The sequence below is a fragment of the Equus asinus genome, chromosome 9 (genome assembly GCF_041296235.1).
Source record: "Equus asinus isolate D_3611 breed Donkey chromosome 9, EquAss-T2T_v2, whole genome shotgun sequence".
Classification (NCBI taxonomy): Eukaryota; Metazoa; Chordata; class Mammalia; order Perissodactyla; family Equidae; genus Equus; species Equus asinus.
Genome location: NC_091798.1, coordinates 61197182 through 61217539, shown reverse-complemented (window position 1 = coordinate 61217539; position 20358 = coordinate 61197182). Strand labels below are relative to the sequence as shown.

At 36.1% G+C, this 20358-nt stretch overlaps 1 protein-coding gene across 1 annotated transcript in view; it reads left to right on the top strand.

Annotated features, from left to right (window-relative positions):
- Positions 1 to 20358, top strand: part of KCNN2 (potassium calcium-activated channel subfamily N member 2) — a 405580-nt gene that overhangs the window by 130741 nt on the left and 254481 nt on the right. Inside the window, exon 2 of the mRNA XM_014842806.3 lies at positions 11598 to 11683. The gene's annotated coding sequence lies outside the window, so the exon portion shown is untranslated. The remainder of the gene's footprint in view (positions 1 to 11597; positions 11684 to 20358) is intronic.

Sequence of the window (20358 nt, the reverse complement as noted above, 5' to 3'; positions counted from 1 at the left end):
ACCAAAGTTACCCAGCCCAGCCATTTACATGCTGAGAGGCATGTTAGAACAGAATGGGGGTGTCTTGTCACAAAGAATCAAAGTGATAGCAAATTCAGTCATTAAACTAAAAGCCCCATCTCAGTCACAAGTGATCTAAATATGTATAAAGCCCTGAAGAGGCTGATGTGTAGGCAGTGCATGTCAGAACTAAATTGCACAATGGGAATTTAGGAACTAGTCTGGGTCTGGCACTGGATTCCAGGCCTTTTGATTCTGCTTATTAAGTCTGTATAGATTAGCAGTACCAACATCACACCATGGGCTCAGAGATTAGAACAAAAATAAGAATAATTCACATTTTGTTGGTAAGATAAGACGTACACAATTCTCTCTATCTATGACAGAAAACCAACCATAGATGCAAATCAGTGCTGCTATACATTCAAAGTTTCTTACTTCATCTGGCTCCTCAAATCTTACTGAAAATGTATCTGTGTCAACTCTCTCCCCTAACTGTAGGGGTAAATGGTCCAAACTCTTGTTCCTGTCTTAAGTCTCCTCCTGTCCTCACTCTCAGTGGAAGATGTTACTTTTAACTTCATGGAGAGAATAAAGACCACTAAGTGATAATTCCCTTAAATCTCAACTTTCCATCCTTCCTATTCTGACTTCTTGCACTCCTGTTTTAAAAGCATGAGGACAGTGTCTAAGGCCAGATCTGCTACGTGACTCTGAAGTGCGTTGATAACCTGTCCACCTCTCCAGAACAGTACATCTCAACACTGACTGCACAGTGGAATGAGCTGGCATGCTTTTACTAAACTGATGCTCAAGCCCGACCTCCAGCCAATGAAGTCAGAATGTCTGAGGGTGAAGTTCATGTATCAGTACTTCTAGAGGTTCCCAAAGTCATGCTATGAGCAGCCAGGCTTACAACCAGTCCTTCGCCTAAAAGTCCACAAGGGCAAGCATCTTGTGTGTGTTGAAAACCATTCCACTCAACTGCAGAGCACCTCTACATCAAGTAATAATGAGGATATGATGCTTTTCTTCACATACATACCATTGTTACACTTGCGTGAATTTTACTATTCATATAACCAAGGTGAAAAAAATCACCTATAATGCAATGGTAATTTTTAAATTTAAATTCAAGAGGAGCATTCAAATACCCATCAAACAAAATTGTAGTGATTAGTGGTGGTGAGAAGAGAAGCACAAAAAGGTGGACAGTTTGTGTCTCAGTTATTAGAATTGATATGTTCACTGTTTCTCAAGTATATACTTGACCTCAGCAGTTTTAACCATTTCTCAATTAGAAAACTAGCCACTCAGTGCTTTGTTTACTGAAGGTGGGAGGCTCTTTGCTCTGGAAAAACTGTATTACACCTTAAACATTAGTGATTGGTACACTAAAAGACAACTTTATTGAGAGTGTTATTTCTTCTGTAGAGAGAAAAAAATTTCACAAGGCGTATTTCTATCCTTACCACTTGTATATATGCCTGGACCTCTAACAGTGCTCATTACTCTTCCATATTGATAACTCCATTCGTAGATGGTTTCATGAACTACCCAACATTTATATTCAATTCTGTTGAAATTTTACTAAAATAAGTATTAAAGTATTTTATATTAAATAAAGTATGAAATACTTCTATTAAAAATTACACATATTTTATTGTTATATTAAATATATAAAACATTAAATATCTATCTTATACTTAATATGATAATCATATCAAGTGTAATGCTGATCGAGAGAAAAATTCAGTCAAACCATTTCTTAAAAATTTTTGTCAGCTCTTGTTTCCATTTAAATGCTAATTTTGCTTATTTTATTCTACATGTACAATAGAATATTATTCGGCCATAAAAAGGAATGAAGTACTCATACCTGCTATAACATTGTTAAACCTTGAAAACATTGTGCTGAGTGAAAGAAACCAGTCACAAAAGACTATATAGTGCATAATTCCATTTATGTGAAATGCTCATAACAGGCGAAGCTAAAGAGACAGAAAATAGTAGTTGCCTAGGGCTGGAGGAGTTGGGAGGAAATGAGTAGTGACTGATAATGGGGACAGAGTTTCTTTTTGTAGTGATGAAAATGTTCTAAAATTGATTGCAGTGATGGTTGAACAATCTTGTGAATATACTAAAAGCCATTGAACTGTAAACTTTCAATGGATGAATTGTATGTGCAGTATATCTCAAAGCTGTTATAAAAAATTTTACTAAAAAAAGAAAATATGAATCACATTTCATCTTCAGTCTACCTGAACTTCTAGTATAAAGGCTGAATAGAACTTCGATGAACATGCAAAGGCTGAAGGTATATTGCTATCATGAGGTCTTCCTGAAGAATTTACTAGACAGTGGGCTTCAGAAGACCAAAATGATTAGAGAGATGTCAATGTAAGGACAGGTGGTAAGCATTAAATATATATTTACCTGTATTAGCAAGACTAAACCATTGTTATAAATAGGATGTTCATATATCCAATTTGCCAGTACATTCTGGTGATACCTCTTGTCTTTGCCTAGTTAATAGTGGCCCCCTTCACTCTCAAAACTTTTCTGACTTAGTAAAGTATATGAATGTCCTCAGGTTATGAGAGCTAGTAGCATATGTAAAGGCTATATGCTCTAACAATGCAGATATAATATAACTGATTAACAGTGGGGGAAGAATTGGGTAAGTTTAAAAAAATCAGTATGGCCTAATTGCCTTTGAAGTGTTGCTGAAAGTCAAAGGATATTCCTGTAAGTTAGATGCTGGGGGAGAGAAGGATGGAGAATAAGAGGTTATTAACTAATTTGAGACTAGGAAGACAATAGAAAATTTATGAATGTTTGAGTCTTCTGGCTCTCAAGGCCATCAGAAATTCCTTTGTCTCCCCCACCCCATACATTTCATTCCACAACGTTGTTGATAAAATTCAGGTCTTGCTATTTCAGTGGTTCTTCCCCACCCACTCGTATTTCTCATATTTCATGATATCAGGGGATATATTGTCACCAAGTTTTGTTTTGGGTGTTGTCCATTAGTTTTTGTTTAATTTATCCTATTTGCTTTGTCTTTAAGGGTAATTCAGGGAGATTTAAAATCTATGTTGCAGTCTCCACCTTCTTCCCAGAGTGGCCCAGATACCACATCTCCCTCTTTCTTGGTTTACTTCTTTTTTTGTTAGGTGACACATCCTCCAGTAAATCACCAAGGAAGAGTTTACGGGAGGTGGTGGTTCTGTTTTATAATTTGCATTCCTGAAATGTCTTTATTTTATCCTCACATTTAGTTGACAGTGTGGCTAAGTAGAGCATTCTGGTTAAAAATTCATTTGCTTCAAAATGTTGAAAGCATTTCTTTTCAGCTCCCAGCATTTTTGTTATTGTTATGATCTTCAATTCATGGTACATCATTTGTGTAACTATTGCTGTTGGTCTTGCTGTTCTCTGAACGTCTTAATGATTTCTTTTGTTTCCACTGTTCTGAAATTGCACCATGTTGTGTCTCAATATAAGGTTATCTTCAGTCATCATGCTGGGGACTTAACAGGCCTTTTCATTTCATTCTGGGAAATGTCCTTGTATTACTTCTTCAAATTTGCTTCCTTTCAATGATTTCCACTATTCTTCCTCAGACACCTGTTAGTCAGATACTGGCTCTTCTAGATTAATCTTCTAATTCTAATTTTCCCCCTATTTTTCATAACTTTTATGTTTTATCTGTCCTATAAAAGATTACCTTATCTTCCAACACTTTTGATTTTTACATGTTCTATCATCATCTTTTTGGTTTCTAAGGACTATTTCTTGTAGCATACTGTTTTAGCTTAATGGGTGTGTTAAAATTAAATACAAAATGGAGACCGGACTTAAGAATTCACTGAGCAGACAAAGCCTTTTAAGCCATATAAGCAAAGCTAAATCTAGCTAGTTTCATGAATGTAAGTGAAACTTAACTTAGGTTATTTCTTGTAAATGCCTCTCATGGTCAAAAGAAACTTAAGTCATCTTCCTAAAATTGGGATGAGATAATCACTTTTAACCAATCTCCTGCTGTCTGGAAACCCCCATTGTAATAACCGATCATTGTTAAGATTAAACAACTTTCTCATTTTCACTTTATAAGCCATCCTGTAACATCAGGCCCCTGAGCTTCATATCAGTTTTAAATATGAAAGCTCCCAGTTCATGAACTGTTCTTATATGCACAATAAACTCTCACTAAATACTATTGATTGTCTTGCTGGTTTTAATTTTACTTATTTCTGGGCCTTTGACAGGTATAAGCATATCTCTTTTCTTGCCAAGGATATTAATTAGGACTATTTTTGAAGTCTTCTCTGGTAGCTTTGGTTGTTTTGTCTCTTTGAAATTTTGTTTCTACCATGTTCTTTTTTTTAACATTCGTCTGTCTTGGTATCATTCATATTGGATGCTTTATTTCAGTGTCTTTGGGCCTTTGATGTTTGTTCTTATTTAAGCAGGAGGTACTAAGAAGCTCATTGGAAATTTTATTGATTACTGAGCCACACAGCAGCATGATAATATGAAACGTGGCCCTCCATGGTGAGAATATTCAAGTATTGCTTCGTAAGTCAACAAGTTTCATTACAGAGAAATCCTTTGCCCTCTCCCTCGGGAACGTAAGACTGCCAGGCTTCCAGGAGCCAAGTAGGAAGAGAGGTTGGGACTCTCACCATATAAATGTACACTTCCACTTAATCTCCTTGTTTTCAGCATTACAACCTCTACTTGTGCATGTCACTGTTTAATGTCAAGTTCGGAGTCCCTCTGGTTCAATCTTTCCAGACTTCCAGTCTTCTGACAGAACAGGTGGGTGAATTAGTGCCTAATTGCTTCTTACACAAACACTCATCTGCCTTCCGAGATTCTTTTTTCCTCCCATTTCTCAGTCTTTTCAGTTTCCTGAAGTATAGACTGGCTTGCTTTTTATATTCCCCCATTGTCCACATTTTGCTTGCAGCTTTCTCTAACCAGTTACCACTTAACAATCTGCTTTCTGGCTTGCAAATATTTGTTGGCATTTCTTGTCTGTACAAACTACTTCACAAGAAATAGTTCAAATTGATAGCTTCAAACAAGACATCAAGCCCTAACAATCCTAATGTTTACTGAGTGCTTCCCCAGACTTTCCTTGTGCTAAGTGCTTCATATGCATTATCTAATTTCATCTTCACAAGGGCCCTGTGAGAGAGACACTATTTCTGTCTCCAGTTTACAGATGAGAGAGCTGAGTGGTAGAACGTTCACACAGAAAGTAAGGGAAAGTCCTAAATAAGTAGTGTCAGAACCCTAGACCAAGGGTCAGCAAACATTTCTTATGAAGGGGTAGTTAGTAAATATTTTAAGCTTTGTGTGCCACATGGTTTCTGTTGCAATTATTCAACTTTGCCGTTGTAGCATGAAAACGGCCATAGAAAACGTGTAAAGAATGAGTGTGGCTGTATTCTAATAAAACTGGTACCAAAATAGATGATGGGCTGAATTTGGCCTCTGGGCCATAGGGTGTCCATCCCTGCCTTAGATAATTTAAAAAAGTAGAAATAATGAATACCTGGTAATGATGCCAAGTTATTCTCCATCCGGAAAGATTATTACACTCTTGCTAAAGAGTCAACAACTGTAGAGGCATTTAAAGGCCTCAAATGAGATAGTCAGGTGTAGGAACTTGACTAAAAGGAGGAGGAAGTTGACAGAAGTAAGGGCAGATACTCCGGCACTGGTGAAGAGGCGGAGGATTCCCCGTAACTTCTGGAGCTTCTTCCTGTGCTCATCACTGTGTTCCTTTGGGGGTCAGTGGCTCCCCAGATGGGTCAGATGCTTGCTTGCAAAGAATGAATAATGAAAATAAACTAATGGTACCCAAATCAATAGTCGTAGTTTAGACAAGGTGAAGCTGCAACCTGAGTGCCTTTCAGTCCTCCAGCAGCTTATAAAAAACCCCACAACTTTCTCTGAGGGAAAAATTTAAAAGCAACCTCAGTGTTAAAAGGAGTAATTCAGCAAACTCATCAACAACTAATTTTTATGTTACAGCCACACAGTTTTGGTAACAAGAAACAGATGGTATCATCAGTTCCAAATGAATGATACCAGACGCTCGCTCTCTCATATTATTCATTTGGAACCAAGATCAGAGGAAAGGTTTACTTATCACCTCCACATAACCAAGGGCTTAGGAAGGAGGAGAATGTTCTGGTTTGGTGACAGAAAGATTTTGCTTTGCTAGGAGCATAACTTGAATAGACTTAACGAAATATTTCAGGTTTTCAAAAGACTTGACTCACAGTTTATCTCTGCATTGTATAGGAAGCCAGCAAGGTAGCAATCATTTAAGGTTTTATGCCTACTAGAGTGTAGACTTCTCAGCTGTAACCAGGATCTGAGGCTCAGGATGGGAACTATAATCACTTTTTATCTTCTCTGCCACAGTGAATAGGAACAAAATTTCTAAAGGGTGATTTTAAAGTGGAAAACGTACTTTATATTCTGCTGGGAGAGAGAAACTGGGAGCTAGATAAAGAATAGCAAAAGAGAGTTACTCTTCTTCACTGTGAAACATTTCTTATGCTCAATAACACAAAACCCTTTCAGTGTGATTACAGACTAAAACGCTAAAGCAGGAAAGGATCATGCTGTCTCTAGGCTTTGAAAAATAGTCAAGTGTAGTCACTACAGTTAAATCAATAGCTCAGATTAGAACCCAAGACACAAAACTGTTACAAGTCAGGCCTCCTTGAGCCATTCTGCACACTCAAATTTCCACCATGTGTTTCTGCACATAGTTCTTCTGGGAAGAAAAACATTGCAAGGATGGATTGTTCTCTCATCACCAACCGAAAGTCATCTGTAGCCTTCACATATTTGCAAACTAGCTCTGTAAACAAGTTTAGAAGTTCTTTTTGCATCTTACGTTAGAAAGTGGATGTAAGTTTCCCCTGGAACATTTCTGTTTGGGCCAAAATTTTTCAGCAGTTTTTATTACTAAGAATAAGTACTGAGTACTAGAATAAGACTAAGAAATAAACAAGTTTTAGGGCTCCACCACCTGGAATTGGAAGCATTTTTATTAACTGGCCTGCTATCCAAACTATACTCAGGGACAAAGGTAGCATTTGGTTCTTTTGAATTCTAGTGCAGAATTCATTTATTTTATTGAAAAGAAGGTTAAATTTGGTCTGATGAATTTACTTCAACTGGGAGTCACCTCTCTGTCTATGCTTTTCAAATGTTCTTAATTTTGTGACTCAATTTTTTCAACCAATAACTTCCCATTTCTCTCTTCATTCTAACATTATTATACCAAGAAAATAAATAGTTTGGAATTTTAACAATGTGAGAAAAAATGAAAGTAACTTTTTCCCTCAGTTTTGGTTGCGTTGGGCTAACATAGAAGGTGATTGACCATTAGCACAGAGCTCTGTAACCAGTGACAGTTATGGATACTAAATTGATTTAACTCAGTTATAAACACTTTGGGAAAACTTAGGTTGGTGGATCTCAAAGTATCCCTAAAGCCAGTATGTGTGGACTTCCTAGGACAGCGTATCTCAAAGGAATCAGAATCATCTGAAGTTCTAATGTAAAAGACAAATTCCTGAGCTTCATTTGACATTTGTTTAAATAAAATCATTGGGATGGTATCAATAGATGCAGAAAAAGCATTTGACAGAATCCAACACCCATTTATACTAAAGCTCTCAATAAAGTAGGAATAGAGGAAAACCTCCTCAACTTGATAAAAACTGCCTACAAAAATCTACTGCTAATATCATACTTAATGATAATAAGCTTGAAGCTTTTTCACTAAGATCAGGCACAAACAAGGATGTCCCCTCTCACTGCTGATTTTCAACGTTGTACTGGAAGTCCAAGCTAATGCAATAAGAAAAGAAAGGGAGATAAAAGGTATATGGATTGGTAAGGAAGAAATAAACTGGTTCACATATGACATGATTATCTATGTAGAAAGTCTGAAAGCATTAACAAAAAAATTCCTGGAACTAATAATCAATTATAGCAAGGTCGCAGAATACAAGGTTCACGTACAAAAGTAAATTTCTTTCCTATATACCAGCAGTGAACAAGTGGAATTTGAAATTAAAAACACAATACTAAATACATTAGCACCCCCCAAAATTAAATACTTAGGTATAAATCTAACAAAATATGTGTAAGATCTGTATGAAGAAAACTACAAAACTCTGATGAAAGAAATCAAAGAATAAATGGAGAGGTAGTCCATTTCATGGAAAGAAAAACTCAACATTATCAAGATGTCAATTCTTCCCAGCTTGATCTATAGACTCAATGCAATCCTAATCAAAATCCCAGCAAGTTATTTTGTGGATTGAAAAACTTACTCTAAAGTGTATATGGAGAGGCAAAAGACCCAGAATAGCCACCACAATATTGAAGGAGAAGAACAAAGTTGGAAAACCGACACTACCCAGCCTCAAGACTTACTATAGCGCTATAGTGATTACCACAGTGTGGTAGTGGTGAAAGAGTAGACAAAGAGATCAATGGAACATAATAGAAAGCTCAGAGATAGCCCCACATAAATATAGTCAACTGGTCTTTGATAAAAGAGCAAAGGAAATGCAATGGAGCAAAGATAGTTCTTTTCAACAAATGGTGCTGGAACAACTGGACATCCACATACAAAAAAAAAATGCATCTAGACACAGTCCTTACACCTTTCAGAAAAATTAACTCAAAATGGATCACAGATATAGCTGTAAAATGCAAAACTACGGCACTCCTAGAGGAAAAGAGGAGAAAATCTAGATGACCTTGAATTTAGTGATGACTTTATAGATATAACACCAAAGGCACAATCCATAAAGAAAGAATTGATAAGCTGGACTTCACTGAAATTAAAAATTTCTGCTCTGTGAAAGACACTGTCAAGAGAATGACAAGATAAGCCACAGACTTGGAGAAAATATTTGCAAAGGACATGTCTGATAAATGACTGGTATCCAAAATATACAAAGAATTCTTAAAACCTAGCAATAAGGAAAACCAGCCTCCTTAAAAAATGGGCCAAAGACCTTAAGAGACACCTCACCAAATAAGATAAACAGATGACAAATAAGTATGTGAAAAGATGCTTCATGCCATAGGTCATCAGGGAAACGTAAATTAAAACAATAAGATACTATTACACCTGTGTTAGAATGGTCAACGCCTGCAACACTGACAACACCAAAAGCTGACAAGGATATAGAAAAACAGGAATTCTCATTCATTGCTGGTGGGAATGCAAAATAGTCCAGCCACTGTGGAAAACACTTGGATATTTTCTTACAAAAGAAGGCATACACTTACCATGTCATCCAGCAATCACACTTCTTGATATTTATCCAAAGGATTTGAAAACTTATATCTGCATGAAAACCTGCACACAGATGTTTATAACAGCATTTTCATAATTGGCCAAATTTGGAAGCAACCGTAAGTGTCCTTCCAAGGTGAGTGGACAAATAAATTATGGTACATACAATGGAATGTTATTTACTGCTAAAAAAAAAAAAAACCTATCAAGTCATGAAAAGACATGGAGGAAGCTTAAAGGCATATTACTAAGTGAAAGAAGCCAGCCTGAGAAGGCTACATACTATATGATTCCAACTATATAACATTCTGGAAAAGGCAAAACTATGGAGATAGTAAAAAGATCAGTGGTTGCCAGGGGTTACAGGGGAGAAAGAGATGAATAAGGCAGAGCACAGGAGATTTTTAGGGCAGTGAAACTAATCTGTATGATTATATAGTGGTGAATATACATCATTATACATTTGTCAAGACCTATAGAATGAACGACACCAAGAGTGAATCCTAATATAAACTATGGACTTCGGGTGATAATGCTGTGTCAATGCAATTTCACCAAATGTAACAAAAGTACCACTCTTGTGGGGCTGTTGATAATTGGGGAAGCTATGCATATGTGGGGACAGGTGGTGTATAGCAAATCTCTGTACCTTCCACTCAATTTTACTGTGAACCTAAAACTGCTCTAAAAAGAATCTATTTTAAAAAATCAGGGCAAAAAGTACTGGGATGGCATCCATAAATAGACTATGTCAGGGGTTGGCAAACTTTTTCTGTAAGGGTCCAAATAGTAAATATTTTAGGTTTTGTAGGCCGCTTATGGTCTCTATTGTACATAATTCTTTGTTTTGTTTTTTTTTTACAATTGTTTAAAAGTGTAAAAACAACTTTCAGCCCACAGTCCTTAAAAAAAGAGGTGGCAGGTCACATTATGTCCGCAAGTCGTAGTTTGCTGATCTCTGAACTGTGTAATTAGAAACATTGGTCTTTCAGAAACAGTTCTGAATGCTAACCATGCAAATCAGACCGGTAAAATATTTTTGAGCACCTCCTGGTTTAACAAATAATACATTAGAAATGCATATTCTAACTAAAATGGCATTGCTAATTGATGCATTGTCCACCTCCCTCAACAGCCCTAAACATAGCAGTGCTGGACAAAATATTTTAAAATATATATTTAAAGTATCTAGATGCTACATCACTGTGACAGGGAGCAAAAGGAGAGAGGAGAAAAGTCTGAAACCCAAGAAGAGGAAAACAAAACTTCATGAAAAGTGGCCAACAAACTTAGTAAACAGGTGAATTATCATTCAAAGAAATAGAAATACTAAGACAACTTTCCAAAACAGATTTTTAAAATATGTATTTTTAAAATCTTAAAAGGGACACAGGAATAATTAAGATTTATAAAAGAAGAAAAAGGAATCATGAAATACAAATGGACGGACGTGACTAAAGAACAGGGAAAATGAAAAAGAACCAACTAGGGATCCTGGAATTAAAAATCATGGTCATTTTATAATTAACATGTGAACATAACTAAAGAGAGAATTAATAAATTGGAAGGCCCGGAACAAAACACTAGGAGTTTTTTAAAAAAGTGAAAGCGAAGTTAAAAAGACCCAGATCAGAAAATAGGTTGAGAAGTTACATCATATGCCTAATACATGTTCTAAAAATAAGAAATAAAACAATGGGAAAGAGGCCAGATTTGAGGAAATGACAGAGTATCTTCTGGATTGGAGAAAGACATAGATTCTCAGATAGACAGAGACCCAAGTGGTGAATATGAGAAATAAAAATTCAATCCTATATGCGGCATGGTGAGACTACCACCCTACGTGACACTTCTATGTGAAAGAGAAAACAGTATCCTCTGGGAGATGCTGTCCTTTAATTTCGTGACTTGTGTTAGTAGCCCATAGCCTAGTTTTCAGCTCCCTTAGCCATATTCCTTTATACAGGGCAAGAATTATAGGACTATACATGGTGTGGCCATATGTGAAAAATAAGAGAAGCTAATTAAAAATTGTCTTACAGATTTCCTACAAAGTAGCAACAATTATGCTGACTGTAGTTTGTGTGTGATAATACGTGCTAAAAGGCAGTAGAATAAAATCTTTAAATGCTGAGGGAAAAGGATTCATGTCCTGAGGTTCTATACAGCACTAAATTATCGTCCAAGAATAAGGATGAAATAAAGTTTTGGAGAAACAAAGTCTAATAAAATTTACTTCTTACAGATTATTGCTGAGAGAACTACAAAAGGATGGACTCTGGTAAGAGGAAAATTGAATCTAAGGAATGGAGTGGGATATAAGCAATAGCGGTGAGTAAAAACAGCAAAATATGTGCATTTAATTCTAATATAAAACATGGAGATTTCATTGAAAAAAATGGTGAAGTTAGGTTCAGCTGAACTCTCCTCTCTGCCTATGGGTTCAACTATTTTCAATATAGTGACTCACTCTTTTTCAACCATTAGCTCCCTGTTTCTCTCACTAGCTGACTGCCACTACACTATGAAAAGATTAACAGTTTGAATTTCAATAATATGAGGGGGAAAAAACCCAAAAGTAACTGTTTGCTTGTCTTTCTAACCCCTGGGCAGGCTCACCCAGTGCTTAGAAAATTGCCTGCCACATAAAAGTTCCACAAAAAGTATTCCTGGAGTGAATAATTGTATTCTTATTTAAATTTTAAGAATAGTTTCCAAAGACAGACAGATTTTTGGTAGGATTAGGTATCAACACAGAGATTCACATCCTTGGTTTGTTTTTATCAAAAGACAGTGATAAAAATGAAGCTGTAATTAAATGTCTACATTTTATGAACTTATGGCAAGCTTTGAAGAATAATTTTTGGGGACATAGTCTTCTGTAAAGTTCTCTTATAGGTCCTTGAATAAATTAATCTTTGGTTAAAAAAAATTACTTCTTGGTTTTCTTTTTGGATGACAACAAACAAATGGTTCTTGGTTGGAGAGGAGAAACATATATTGAAAGATAAAGTTCTTAATGAAGTATTCTTTCAGAGTATGTCACCCAGTTATTTTTATATGAAACAGACAGACATAAGTGTCTTACCTTCAGCCTAGAAGCAATTTCTGTGTCCAGGATGCCTTGCTGCCCTGGTATTTATTTGGGGCAATCTCAAACGTGGCCTGGCAGCTCCTACCTGGTGGTAAAATCCTCAGCTTGGCAGAGTGACGGTCCTTCTCTCACAGTTAATGCTTCACACCCAGCTTGCCAGTCAATAGTTTGGTACATTTAGGGTACCAGCATTAATAGTCAAGGTCCCTCACTTAATTTTCTGATTACCTTAGAAAGGCATTTTTTTTTTCTATATTCTCATGGCTTCCAAGACTGAGTGAGACATTAATGTTAAAAGTCAGTCTTCTCATGAAGAAGGTCATCGTGGTCCTCGTCTCAGTTTGTATTTAGTTGGTACTTCTGGGCAAGTCAGCTATGAAAAAGTCCAGGTCTGTGTATGTTGTGTTATTGTTTCATCTGGAGTTTTGGATTATTAAAACTGGTTATGTGGCTACCTGCTGAGTGTGAGCTCCCACCAAGAGTATATATTTGGACTCAAATATTTAACCACTTAGAGCAGGAGAATGAAAGCCCAGGCTCATAATCCATATTGAGGTCTCTCCTGCTTCCATGCTTTCTATGTTTCTGATTCCTAACAGGCAGTTAGCATCCACTAATTTTCTACAAAAATAAAACATAAACCTAATAAATGCCTAATCAGTTTTTGTCCTCTTTTGCTACGTTTTTAAAAGAAGATATGTGATTTTCATCGAGTTAAAGAAATATGAATACCTGGATACAATTATACTTCAATTAATAGCATCCATCATTTGACATTAACGCTTCTCCAGGCTTGGATAGGAAATTAACCCATGATCAGACTACTGCAATGAAAAGATTTCCAAAGACGTACAATGAGGATTCTGGTGCTTTGGGGCTTCAGAAAAATTGTTTGGAGAAAAATCTCAGGGAAGTGCTTTGATTTACCCTTTCAAAGCCTTGTTGAACTAACTGCTTTGAAATTATGAGAGGGGACCATGTACATTTTTCTTTAACCATATTTTAAAATGTTTCAATAAAATATATAAATAGCATATAATATTTTTCACATGTAATATAATTCACAGTCATTTGACAGTAAGACTGAATCTCACTGGGAACTTGAGGACAGCTGTGACAGGTAGGGGCATATATTATTCTGAGTCCACTTTGGAGATAGAAATCACAACAATTTTAACAGGAGAATTTCATATAAAGAATTGTCATCCAGGAATTGGACATCTGAAAAAGGGAACACTAAAGTTTCACAGAGCATCCCTAAGGCTGATAGGATAGAGAGAAGAGGTTAGGATTATCAGACTTTAAGCTTGGCTGAGGAACTCAGAGCTCAGGTTCGGACTTCTGAGGAGGGAATGTCGCTGAGCTGTGTTGGTGCCTCAGGAATGCCACAGAAGTACTGCGTGGGACTGGGAGCCAAATCTTGAGGAGGGGACACCAGTTGGCTGTAGCTGGGGCCTGTGAGGAGCCACAGTGATGCTGGATTTGCCATTGTTGGGAAAAAAATGCAACTGGAACCAACTACTGGGATAACTAGCTGCTGCCAGGGTGCGTCCTTATTGGGTGATGCTGAGAGCAACAGGAATCAAAACAGGAGCAGGACACAACCTCAAAGGAGACTATCCCTCTCTCTCCTTTCGTCTACTCTCTCTCCAGTGCCGTCTATTGTCAGAGCCTAACAGTAATCCAGTTAGCAAAAGAGAACTGGTTTGCAGAGTCCCAGCCCGAGTCACAAAAAGGGAAGAACAGAAGCATGAATTTGAAGCTGAGAAATGGTGGTCTAATAATGAGCACAGGACAAAACAAAATAAGATAAAACTGATTCGTCTTGCTGCCTTCTCTATGATTATTTCATGAGGAATATGTTCAATACTTTTGGTTTTCATATTCTAGGTAAAAGTAACCATTTTTCAGAAAATATTTTTCTTGCTGTATTAATTTGATGGAGTATGAAAAGAAAGTAGTTAGATAAAGAGGTTGGCTGAACATTTGCATGAGCTTCCCCCAAATCTCTTAAAATAGACAAAAAAGTATTTTTTTAAATCATCTTAATTATGTTATAAAACAATAATTTTTGACAGAAGAGAAAAGATGTGGAAAAAAGAAAGGAGATGAATTTGATTCATGCAGAACAACGCTATAGAGAAGGTACAGCACAACAGAAAGCAGAACACCACTACAGATGTGGGAGGGACTCCCAGGGAGCTGCAACTTCAAAGCGAATGAATGCAAGAAGCAGTTGAGGCTTCTAGAACATTGGGATTCATAATAGCATAATTGCTTTCTGAGGAAGAAAACCAGTCAGTCTCCCCTTTTCTCTCTAATGGTGCTGAGCAGTGGGCACTAGCAGTTTGCTGTTACGATAAAGGGAATGTACGTGACCTCCAGGAGGGGCCTGGAGTCAGGTAGCAGGAGACTAGCTATGAACTTGCCTACAAAGCATGCCCAGCTCTTTTCCCACAAGCACCAGAGGTAACTGTTGTAGAAAGGAAGAGGCATCAAAGAGTCAGACAGTGACTCTGGAACACAAAGATGACCAGACAACCAAGAACTGCGTGAGGAAATCTATCATTTTAGAGAGTCACCAAATAGATGATTTTATACCTGAAAATTTAGTTATTTGAATAAATAACAAAAAGTTAAAGAAACTATAAGTGATGTTGAAAAGATGATATAACATCTATTAAAAGAAAACAAGCCATTAGAAGAAAAATAAATATCTCGATAATATATGTAATTGGTAATTTAAAAATCTTAATTATTTTATAAAACAATTATTCATGACAGAAAGAAAGCAGATGGGGAAAAAAGAAAGCAGATGAATTTGGTTCATGCAGGATGATAAGAATCATCAACAATACTTACATAACTATCTTGGTAGAAATTTCAAGATCTCGTTAGTTGGCCTAATGGCAGAATAGACACAGCTAAAGAATGAATTAAGAAGGGTTTCTTCAGAATAAAGAACAAAAAATAGGTTAAAAATCTGGAAGATGGGTCCAAAATCTACAATATCTGTCTTCTGAGCATTCCAAGCACATAGAACAGCGAGGGTGGAATGGAAGAAATAAGGAAATTATAAAATATTTTCAAAGTGAAGTATAACACTAATTAAAAGGGCCCACCAAGTGGCCAGTGGATTAAATAATAAAGATCCATACTTTGTCTATTGTGTTTACTATTACAGCTCTAAAATACAAAACACTGTTTGGCACAGAGTCAGTGCTCAGTAAATATTCATCAAATGAATGAATGAATCTAAACATAAAATGGAAAATTTTTAGAAAGCCAAGGATAAAGAAAACAATCCCCAATTGTCTACAAAGAAAAAAAAAAAAAACAGGAGTGGGAATTAGATTTGCATTAGACTTAACAATAAGAGAAAGTGGGGCCAAATTTCAAATTCTGAGGGAAATTGATTTTGGACCTAAAATCTCTAGCCAGCCACATTAACAAATATGCTAAGACTCAGAACTGTCATCATCTACAGACCCTCTTAATGGTCTTATGCTTAAAATAAGCATTTAAGCCTGTGTTCTGACAAAACAAAAATGAATTGAAGAAGGACTAGTGAGCAAGTAAATCAGTAAAGCATGTAGTTAAGTCCATATAATTATACTTCAGTAAAAAATAACAATCTGGGCCTAAAAATCCCCAAAGATCTCACCAGAAGAAATAGTGGGTCAGGGGCTGGGGAAGAGTTCTGTGGGGATTACAGGGTAGTTGGAAGAAAAAACATTCTGTTTTCTTCAGTAGGTGAATATACAAAAATACATTTAAATTTTTGAAAAATATGTTTTAACATAAGGGAAATCATACACTAAATGTTCTTAAAATGCAGAGTGTGTAAGAATCTTTTAGACTGATTTTAAAAAATGTTGGATCAAATGATACAAGCATTCTTAATATTGATAGATACTGTCAAATCGTCTGTAGCAAAGTTTACCTATTTATACTCTTAACAGTATTTAAAAGTGCTTATTTCGTGTACCTTCACAATATTTAATGTAATCAAGTTGTGTTTTTCTTCAATCTGATCATATTTTGCAACTTGCTGTTTGTTGTAACAATATATTATGGCTAAATTTTTTAAGTCAATAAAAAGATCTAACTCATTCTTTTCAATAACTACATAGTGTTGCGTAGTAGCTGGTACTTAGGAAGATTATGGTCATTTTGTTGTTGCTGTTGTTAATAATAAACATTCTTCAGCAACTTTCTTGCATAAAGGAAGATTGTTAGGTCAAGTCACACATATCTAATTTTAGCAGCCATTATTGGATTTCTTTAACTTTATCCTATTCATTTTCCTGACCACCTAATCCAAAACACTGTTTTAATTCACTCAAACTTATTACTCTGAAAATTTTTGTTCATTTATTTGTTTTCTAGGTATTTTACTTTTTCCACCTCTAGAATGTAAGCCGTTTTAGGTGGGGGCTTTGTCCATCTCACTGTATGCCCCACATTTATAGTGGTCAACAACTCATTGAATGAGTGAATGTAAGTGTGAATGATAAATACACAGTATCTTCCTACCTCCTTGCTTTTGTTCCTGCTACTCCCTCTACTGGAAATATTACCTGTCAAATTGTACTTACTCTTCAAAAACTAGTTCTGGTTCCTCTGAATTCATGAGGCATCTCTTGGTCCCTTTTCCTTAGAAGGGACTTTCTTCTTTACTCCTGCCTCTACAGTACTCTGTATGGTTGTACCCCCTTATCTGTGGGGGATACATTCCAAGACCCCCAATGGATGCCTAAAACCATGGATAGTACCAAACTTTATATATACTATGTTCTTTTCACTTAAAGGAAGCATTTTATGGCTTCTCTTTGGCATATCCGAATTGCCAGCATCACTGCTCTTGCAATTTAGGACCATTATTAGGTAAAATAAGGGTTATTGAAACACAAGCACTGCAATACTGCAACAATCGATCTGATAACCGAGACAGCTAAGAGACTAATGGCCAGTAGCCCATACAGCGTGGGTGGATACGCTGGGCAAAGGGATGATTCATGTCCCAGGCGGAAGGGAGAAGGACAGCAGGAGATTTCATCATGTTACTCAAAATGGCCCACAATTTAAAACTTATGAATTGTTTATTTCTGGAACTTTTGATTTAATAATTTCTGACCAAGGTTGACGTGGGTAACAGAAAGCGTGGAAAGTGAGACGGTGGATAAGGGGAGGATGCTGTACTATGGTACTCTTACAGGGACCCCATTCTGGCTTTCACCATAACATCATTAATTGTCCACACACTGTCCTCCTAGTAGATTATAAACCCCTTGAGGACAGAGCCCATGTGCATTCATCTTTCTATCTTCCAGAGCACTGATCATTGTACCTTGCACTAGAGAGAATTTTTAATTTAGTTGAAGATTACCATAAATACCATATACTTTTAGTAGCAGGTTTAGTAGAAAAATAATCAAATTTGGAACCAGAAAAAGAGAGTATGCAACCTAGTTCTTTCACTCTTAGCTGTATGATATTGTTTTGGAATTAACCTCCACACGTCTATTTCCTCTTCTGTAAATGAGAATTATAGCTCCTAACTTGCAAGATTGCAGTGAGTAGAAACATGGAACCTGGACATGGGAGGTTCAGTGAAGAGTGTGTGTGAAGCATAGTTCCTAGAACGTAGTAGATGGGTATTGGGTGATTCATTAATTCATTCAGTAAACATTGAGTGCCTACTGTGTGCCAGACACTGACGACACTAATTATGATGAGAAGTCGTAGAATGCCCATTGAGAGAGACTCACAATTTGGGGAAGGATAAAAACCAAGGAAACACATTTTCATTTAAGCGGTTAAGAAGTGTGAAGTTCAGGTATACACTATTGGAACAACAGAATTTCAGTCTTGAGCTATCCTTTTAATAAAATTTTATTTCATTGAAAAATTAGTAAACAGCCTCTTCTCAGTAAGCCTCAAAATAAAATGAAGAATAGGTGAATTACTTTTGAGGTTTTGTTAAGCGAAGTAAACAGAATGCATAAAGTTCATTAGCGTGCGGAGTATAAGAGAAAATCTCGAATAATGCGTTTACCAAAATAATACAATAAAACTAAGTTTAGCAACTGCATTTCAAATTTAAAAAATGTTCTCAACCAAACAAATTTAAAAAGCCATCAGCTTAAAATGTGTAACCTTTAACCATCTACCTAATTCTCTGAAGTAAAATCATGTTGTGATTCTGCTTCTGGGAGAAAATGCAGTAACTATCAATAATTGGAAATAGCTGTACTTATTTAAAAATCAGAACACAGACCAAATAGCAGTATAAAGCTTGAAAATTAAATTTTGATAATTTCCTTTATGTTGCTCCGTTTTTGGTTTGTAGATGGAGCTTTCTTACTCAGCTCCTTACTTGTAAAGTGTATTCATGATTTTTCACACCGTGACTTCCTTGTTATTTTGTTAAAGTTTCAGAAATTGCAGAATGTTGTCAATCACATCCAAGAAAAAAGTTATTTTTGGGTTTATATGATTTAGGCTTTGGATTATGGCTTTCTTCTTTTACACATAAAATCTGTCATTTTCTTTTTTACAAGTGGTATGATTTTTACTTTCAAAAATAGAAGACAACGAGGGGACGGCCTGGTGCCGTAGTGGTTAAGTTCGCATGTTCCACTTCTGCTGCCTGGGGTTCGCTGGTTTGGATCCTGGTTGCGGACATGGCACTGCTTGGCAAGCCATGCTGTGGCAGGAGTCCTACATAACATAGAAGAAGATGGGCACAAATGTTAGCTCAGGGCCAGTCTTCTTCAGCAAAAAGAGGAGGATTGATGGCAGATGTTAACTCAGGCCTAATCTTCCTCAAAAAGAAAAAGAAAAAAAGAAAGACAATGACAGCAATAAATTATCAATTTCATGACATATTACCTAATGTGCCTAATATTTAAAAAACATTAGAATAGATCATTTCTGAATATAACAATAAAAATAATTTGAAGAGAAATTAGATTTCCTTAATTATTTAATTACATTAATTAATTAATAGAAAAAGTAAAGATTCAAAAATATATGATTGCCCTAGAAATGAAAACAAATATACTGATCCTTTTTCAGAACTTCAGATGAAGATATTTTGTATTATAGTACTCAGTGCTCATTTACATAAGGATTCATGTGATAATGATGATTTCATTTTAGAATTTTGATTCCTGGAAAACGTGAACTACTAGCTTGTTTTCTTTTATCGTCTAGTAAGATTTCTGCCATCCCTTTTTGCATCTCCTTCTTTGCTTTTGTTGTCTAAGAGCTCTCAATTTAACTCAGTATTCAAATACAGCAATTATACTCCTGTTGGCATAGTTACCACGTCCTTTTTTCCTAAAAAGACTTTTGATTTTATCTTCATGTTAACAACCTTGTGTAGTCTTGTGCTTCACATGTAAATTCCTGAAGTTCTTTCAAATATTATAAATTTATAAAAGACTTTTCCTTAAAAAATTTTATTTGTCATTATTTGGTCTAGGAGATGAAGATATGGGAGCAACAGTTAAATATATATACCTTTTTTTTTAAGCAAAACAAAAATAACCTTGTTTTGTTTAGATTTAATTATTGTGGTCCTACTAAGAAAGACAAAAGTGATTGGACCTTTGAAAACATAGACAATCTGGGGAAGACAGGGCAGAGAAGCAAGTCCTCATCTCAGAGCCAGAAACAAGGGTGGAGGGGAGAGGCTGAAGGAGACTGAGCCTGGAAGTGGACTCGAGCCTGCCCTGGGTCCATCCTCACAGGTGGAGTTCACCTCACAAAACCTTTTCTCTTTTTGCTTGGATCAAATGCCCGGTAGTTTAGATAGACAGAGCAAACATATATGAATAGACAAAAAGTGGAAAATGACTCAAATGCAATAGAATTTGTTAAAGAATTTGACTTAAAACTGAGATTT